Source organism: Lygodium microphyllum, chromosome 23 (assembly GCF_053477565.2).
Source record: "Lygodium microphyllum isolate KBCC chromosome 23, Lygodium_microphyllum_v1.1.10, whole genome shotgun sequence".
NCBI classification, from domain to species: domain Eukaryota; kingdom Viridiplantae; phylum Streptophyta; class Polypodiopsida; order Schizaeales; family Lygodiaceae; genus Lygodium; species Lygodium microphyllum.
In genome coordinates this window covers 105,863,302-105,870,557 of record NC_141157.1, presented here as the reverse complement: position 1 = coordinate 105,870,557, position 7,256 = coordinate 105,863,302, and positions in this window count along the sequence as shown.

Sequence of the window (7,256 nt, the reverse complement as noted above, 5' to 3'; positions counted from 1 at the left end):
GATGTGGGGCCAACTTTAATCGGGAGAAATTTATTAATGTAGTTATGAATTTTCTAAAGTCCATAGCAAACATTAGGCTCACTGTTGGAGAATGGTCAAAAGATTGATGTATTGCATGTAGAGAAATTGTGCATTTGTCTGTTTATATTCATTTGATTGATGCTCTTTTGCATAGGTTGCTCCAAGGCACATAAGGTGTCCTCAAAACTCAAGAACAAAGGAGAATTCAAGATACAAAAAGGTTCAAATGTGAGGGCCAAGTGGAAAGTTTTGTATGATGCACCCTTGCCTCTTATCTTTAGCTCCCTAAAGAAGAAGCATTTAAGAGAGTGTATCTCAATCATAGAATATGCACATGGCAATGTGTTCAAGGGAGATGAAGAAATTCCAAATGCTCTTTGATTGCAACTCTCCTTGATTGTGGACTCAAGGCTGGACATGGTAGACGATTATGAGGGAAAGCTAAAGGAGTTATTTTATTTGGGAGTCTCCATCTTGCTACTTCAAACCCTACTACTAGAGAGGCCATTCTTGAATGAAGAAGTCAAGTTTACCGTTGACAAGATGAAACATAGAAAGTCATTGGATGCAAATGAATTTCTACAGAGGTCCTTAACATGCTACAAGAGGTGTGTGCCAATGGCATTGTATGATTTCTCAACCACTACTAAGTTGTTGATGAGATTGTGATTATGGGCTTGATCAAGCCAATATCAAAAGTCCATTGTAAGGAACAAAATATCCTAGTGAAGGCCAATAACTATGCCCAAAATAATGTTCAAAATTTTGCCAAAGCTCTAACCTTGGGGATTAAGTTTATATTACCAAACTCGATGCATCTAAGACAATTCAAGCTTTGCCCCCAGAAGATGCATCTAAGATGCTATAGTTAACCTAATGTTGTCTATGGATTTTTTCCTAGCTCAAAAATCTAACTCTGTTAATCAATATAGATTTGGATAAGACATATGGAAAAGTAAGTTGGGATTTTGTGTTGACCTCTCTAAAATCCTTGGAGTTTATGGAGGGTTTTGAAAGGATGATTAGCACTTTATTCTCTAATTCTCTTACATGTGCATATGCTAATGGTCTAATTTCCAAGCCCTTTTGGTTGAAAAAGCCCCATCAAGCAAGGTTGTCCTATTGCCCTACTATTATTTGTTGTGGTGAGAGACCCTCCATTGAGGACAATCCATAGGAAAGTACAATATAGGGGCATTTGAGGGCTCCCACTCTAGTAATAATGGTTCCTTTTGTAGCCCAACCCTTTGCACACAACAATTCAAGTATTGTAGAGGCCAAAAAGTATATGTTGGACTCCATCTTAGAGTTTTATGACAAGTTTTCTAAGATTTCAAAATCTCAAATTAACTTAGACAAAATTGAATTGTGTTCTTGGGCTAAGATGTTAGTGGTTGCACTTGAAAGAAAAGGCACTATTGGGAATGCAATAAGAAAAAGGATTTGTAATGTCAAGTAATACTTGATCCTTGAAGGTGACATAACAAACAAGAAAAGCCTTTCTGAGGTGGAGTTGAAGGTGTAGGAGGGTGTGGAGTGGTACCTCCTCCATGAAGCTCAATGTGATTAGGTGGAAGCTTATCACGGGTAAATATGTACTCAGTATGCAACTAAGGACATCATAAGGAGTAAGTTTGTTGTCTTACCCTTATGTGTGCTTTGTGGAAGAAAGAAAGTAACCATGATCCATCTAGTGCTCACAAGTGAAGAATTTGTGTACTACATGAGAAAATGGATAACAAATAGTGGGTCTAGTGAGAGGATTGCTTATGAGTTTTACCCTCTTTGGAGATGAGGTGGGGATGGATTAAGATATGATAAAAACATGGAGATGAGGTCGGGATCGATGAAGAGACACTTAAGATTAGTGCTTATTGATCAAGAGAGTGTGGGCATGGAGGAATGTTGTCATTTTCTAAAAGCATTCTTCTTAGATAGATATGATGGAAGCACTAGACAAGCTAAAGGGGAATATTTAGCCTATTTGAAGATAGTTAGGAAGATTGCACTAGTATATAAGATAGCCTATAAAAAGCTCTCCACCAAAACCTAGGTTTTTATAGGCTCAAACAAGCTTGATAGGTTTATTCATGTTGTAGTAGTTATGGTGTTGCAAATTTATTTTACTAGCACAAATTTTTGAATAATAAGTAGTATAAAAGTATGAATAAAGGGAGGAATTTTACAAAAAATATTGGATGAAAAAGGAGGTGCATAAGAAGATAAGACAATATTTTTACATGTAACAATAACATTGTAACCATTTTAGGCAAATAACCAATAGCTTCAAACCAAAACCACAAATAGGGACTTAAAATCTTAGGAAATATACCTATTTACATTGGAACCAAGCAGATATGTCCATGCAAATGCTAAAGACTAATAGTTTTAACCTTAATCACTTTGGCTCAATAAGGAGAATACTATGCCTATGTCCAACCTTTTTGGAAGGACTAGAAAAATTGAACTAGAAGCCATACCCAAAAATCTTAACAAATGTTAACGTTTACTTCAAAGCCAACTAAATATGGCATGCTTAAAAACTAATCTCTATTAAGCTTGATGACTTTGACTCAATTAAGGGTATCTTGTGAAAATGTCATGCCCTCTTTGGTAGGACCAAAAAAGTTAGAAAAACTTACACACCCACAACCTTAAGGTTTGAGCAAAAGACTAGGGATTTGCCATTGTGAGCCTTAAAACAAACAATTGATTTTGGGAGATTTCATGTTGGTGGTTTTGTCTTTAGATCATAATGTTTAGAATTCCCAAGAGCAAATTGAACTAGTTTTGACTCCCTACACAATTGCGATGGTCTCTCCAACTAACAACCAATATTAGTGAACAATGCAAACCCAATTTGTGTACACTGGGTGATTGAAGTTGGCAAAGTATTCAATAACAATTACTTAACGACCAATGATGTGGCACTTATAGCTATTACAATGATGTGAAGTTATAGCAATACATCATTTCATGCTTTGATAACACTATCTAGATTAAAACGTGGTGGAAGTAAGTTAATGTTTAGATGTAAGCTAAGAATTGTTGCTAGGTCATGTGACCTCGAGCTATCATCTAAAATGGAATTGGACCAAATTCGAGGGTCTCCTAGATGCCATTTTGTAGTTATATTAGAAACCATGAGCTGGCTTTACATATTATATTCATGAATTAGATGGTAACATTTAGATAACTAGGATTGTAGATTTAGTAGAAGCTATGAGGCACTAAGTCCAACATGCATCTAGGAGCAACTTTTGCACAAAGGTGTAAGTGCATACTATGGAACTATGAGTCATAGTGAGACCAACTTGTACATCTAAAAGCAACCTTTGTGAAAGGTATAAGTTCATAATATGGTTATTTGAAAATGTTAATTTAGTCTCACAGAATAGGTAAGTGAATGTTAGTTGCATCATTTGAATATGTGGGTGGAATTCTTTACATGCATATAATATATGTGGTCCTCTAGAACTTGATAGAGATGTTGTGGATTAATTCGTGGAAATCTTCTAATTGTTACTTTGCTCCTTGCCGTTCCATAGGTAAGTGAATGTTAGTTGCATCATTTGAATATGTGGGTGGAATTCTTTACATGCATATAATATACTAGTGTTCCAGGCGTGCACAGAACACTAGGCCACTTCGCCGCAGCTTCGCTGCCTCGAAGCAGCAAGTGAAGTTGCCATATCACACAGCAACTCAACTTCGCTCAACAATCCATTTCTCATATTTCTCTCTCCTCTTTTTCCTCTCTCTCTCTCCCCCCCAAATTCCCTATGTCTAATTTTTTTTTCTTTCTCTCTCTCTCTCTCTCTCTTTCTTTGCCTTCTATTTTAGTTTATTTTTTCTTTTCTCCTGATTCTCTCTCTCTCTCTCTCTCCTCTCCCTGCTTTTCTTCTCTCTCTCTCTCCTTTTATTCTCCCCCCTCTCTCCTCTCTTTTCCTTCTCTCTCCCTCTCCTCTTTTTTCATTTTTTTCCTTCTTCTTCTCTCTCTCTCTCTTCATTCTCTTTTTAAAATTTTTCTTTTCTCTCTCTCTCTCTCCTTTTCTTCTATTTGCGCTTTTTTTTCTCTCTCTCTCTCTCCTCTCTTTTCCTTCTCTTTTTTATTCTCTCTTTTTAAATTTTTTCTTTTCTCTCTCTATAATTATCTCTACGTGTTCTCTCTCTCTTCTTCTTCTTCTTTCACTTTCTTCCCCCCCAGTCTCTCTTAAAGTATGTAAATTTTATCTTTTCCCTATATATAATTTTCTCTTTATGTTTATATTCTCTCTCTTCTCCTCTCTCTCTCTCTCTCTCCGCCCCTTTTCTTCTCCCCTTTCTTCTAATTTTTCTTTTTTTCTTCTCTTCCTCTCTCCCTTTTAAATTTTATCTTTTTCTTCTCTCCTTCTCTCTCTTTTAAATTTTATCTTCTCTCTCTCTCTCTCTCTCTCTCTCTCTTTCCCCCTCTCTCCTTCTCTCTCCCTTCCCCTCTCTCTCAAAAAATATTTAAATTTTAAAAAGAATTTTCTCTTTTCTCTTTTTTCTCATCTCTCTTCCTCTTTTCCTCTTTCTTCTTCTTATTCTTCCTCTCTCTCTCTCTCTCTCTCTCTCTCCCCTCCCCTCTCCTTTCCTTCTCTCTCCTTTTTTTTCTTTTTTCTTCTCTTTAATTTTTTTTTCTCTTTCTTTTAAATTTTATCTTTCCTCTCTCTATAATTCTTTCAGTGTTCAAATTCTCTCTTTTTCTTATTTTCTCTCTCTCATTTTCTTCTCTCTGTCTCTCTCCTCCCTCTCTCCTCTCTTTTCCTTTTTTCTTTCTTTCCCTCTCTCTCTCTCTTAAATTTTATATTTTCTCTCTCTGTAATTCTCTTTCTCTCTGTTCCCCCTCTCCCTCCTTCTCCTCTTTTTTGCTCTTTGTATATTTCTCTCTCTCTCTCTCTCTCTCTCTCTCTCTCCCCTTATTTTAATTAAAAAGAAAGTTTCTATTGTTTTCTTTTCTTTTTCTTTTAAATTTTATTTTTCCTTTCTCTATAATTCTCTCTCTGTGTTCAAATTCTTTCTCTATAATTCTCTCTCTATAATTCTTCTTCTTATTTTCTCTCTCATTTTTTTCTCTCTGTCTCTCTCCCCTCCTCTCTCCTCTCTTTTCCTTTTTTCTTTTCTTCTCTCTCTCTCTCTCTCAAATTTTATATTTCCTCTCTCTATAATTTTCTTTCTTTCTTTTAAATTTTATCTTTCCTCTTTCTATAATTCTCTCACTGTGTTCAATTTCTTTCTCTTCTTCTTCTTATTTTCTCTCTCCGTCTCTCTCCCCCTCTCTCCTTTCTTTTCATTTTTTCTTTTCCTCTCTCTCGCTCTCTTAAATTTTATATTTCCTCTATAATTCTCTCTCTTCCCCCCTCTCTCCCTCCCTCCCTATGCTCTTCTTTTTTTTTTTGCTATTTCTCTCTCTCTCTCTCTCTCCTTATTTTAATTAAACAAAACGTTTCCATTAAAAAGTTTAATCTAAGAGAGAGAGAGAGAGAGAGAGAGAGAGAGAGCCTAGGCCCTACGCATGAGAGAGAGGGGGGAAGGGAGAATAAAAATGTTTAATTAAAAAAAGACTATTCTCTTTCCTCTTTTTCCCCCTTCTCTCTCCGTCTTCTTCTTTTTATCCTTCTTTTTCTTCTTCTCTTTCTCTCTCTCTCTCTCTCTCTCTCTCTCTTTTATTATCTCATTCTCAAAGTGTGTGAAAAATTATGTTCGCAAAACTTTAAATAAAAAAAGCTTTTAAAATATTTAATTAAATAAAACTTTATATTAAAAAGTTTAATCTAATTGAGAGAGAGAGAGAGAGAGAGAGAGAGAGAGAGAGAGAAAGAGAGAGAGAGAGAGAACCTAGGCCCTACACATGAGAGAGAGGGGAGGGAAGGGGGGAAGAATTTAATTAAAAAGGAGATGGGGAAAAGAAAGAGAGAGATTATAAGTGAGAGAGAGGGGAAGGGATTTTAATTTAAAAAATGGAGGTGAGGGGGGGGGGGGGGGGGGGGGGGGGGAGGGGAGAGGCTTTAATGAAAAAAGGGAAGGGGAAGAGAAAATGAGATATTACATGTGAGAAAGAGAGGAGGGGAGGGGGTTTTGATTGAAAAATGGAGGTTTGGAAAAGGGGGTAGGTTCAGGAAGTTCTCTCGAGGTTCGGGGCTTTCCAAACCTATAGCTAAAATAATATAGTAGTAAGATGTGGACCTTTGGAACTTGATAGAGATGTTGTGGATTAATTCGTGGAAATCTTCTAATTATTACTTTGCTCCTTGCCGTTCCATTTTATATTTAGAAGCTAGAAAACAACTTTTCTCACAACTAATTGAAATAAAGGCAATGTGCTAAAGTGCTTGGTTTCATATCAATGTTAAGGTTTGAACTGTTAGAAATCTATTGTCCAATATGAAATTGCAATGTCTATTGAACTTTGCCTTAGCACATCTAGTACCCTCATTATGAGGCCACTAAGCCAATCTATTGAAGTACCATCAAGTTTTGTGTGGAAGTAAAAAATAGAGTGCACAAGTACTAATTGGTAACAACATTGATTGCCATGACTCTTGCAGGTACAAGTTACATGCACATGTCATAGTGCATGCACATGAGTGTCAATTCAAGCATTTGTCCATTCAAATATGATGTGCCATTGCCAAGACCTGGTAGCTCAAGCAGTAGTGAGATCTTGTGTTAAGCCTAAGGTTAAGGGTTCCATTCTCATGTGCTACATGGATGGCACCTTATGCATGCCATTATGGCTCCACTTGGTTGCTTACCAAGATGGAGGTTGTAATGGGACCATTTGCTAAGTTGGTCAAGGGTTTGGGTGCCCTTAAACTACAAATTTGGATGTAAGCCTTGACATTCAATTAGTATAGATATTTGTATGCATCTAAAATTTGATCTAGCATTTACTTTCTCAAATGGACATCCTTTGCAAAATAAGGCTAACTTCTATTGTAAAGCCTTTGTGATATGTTAAAGGAAGGCATATATAGACATGCCAACCCAAAATGGGTTGTTTTTTCTCTTAATTCATAAACAAGATGCATGTGTGTGAAAATGAGTTTTTCCTCAGCTCATTATGACTTTTGTCAACGAGTGGATGTGTTTGACCTACTCATGTGGTGCTTGGGGGGTAGTGCTCTTAGTTTTGGGCCATGCATGGACTTATGACCTTCAACAAGTTAAGGTGATCATCAACTCATGTGGCACATTGTTTGGACATCACATTC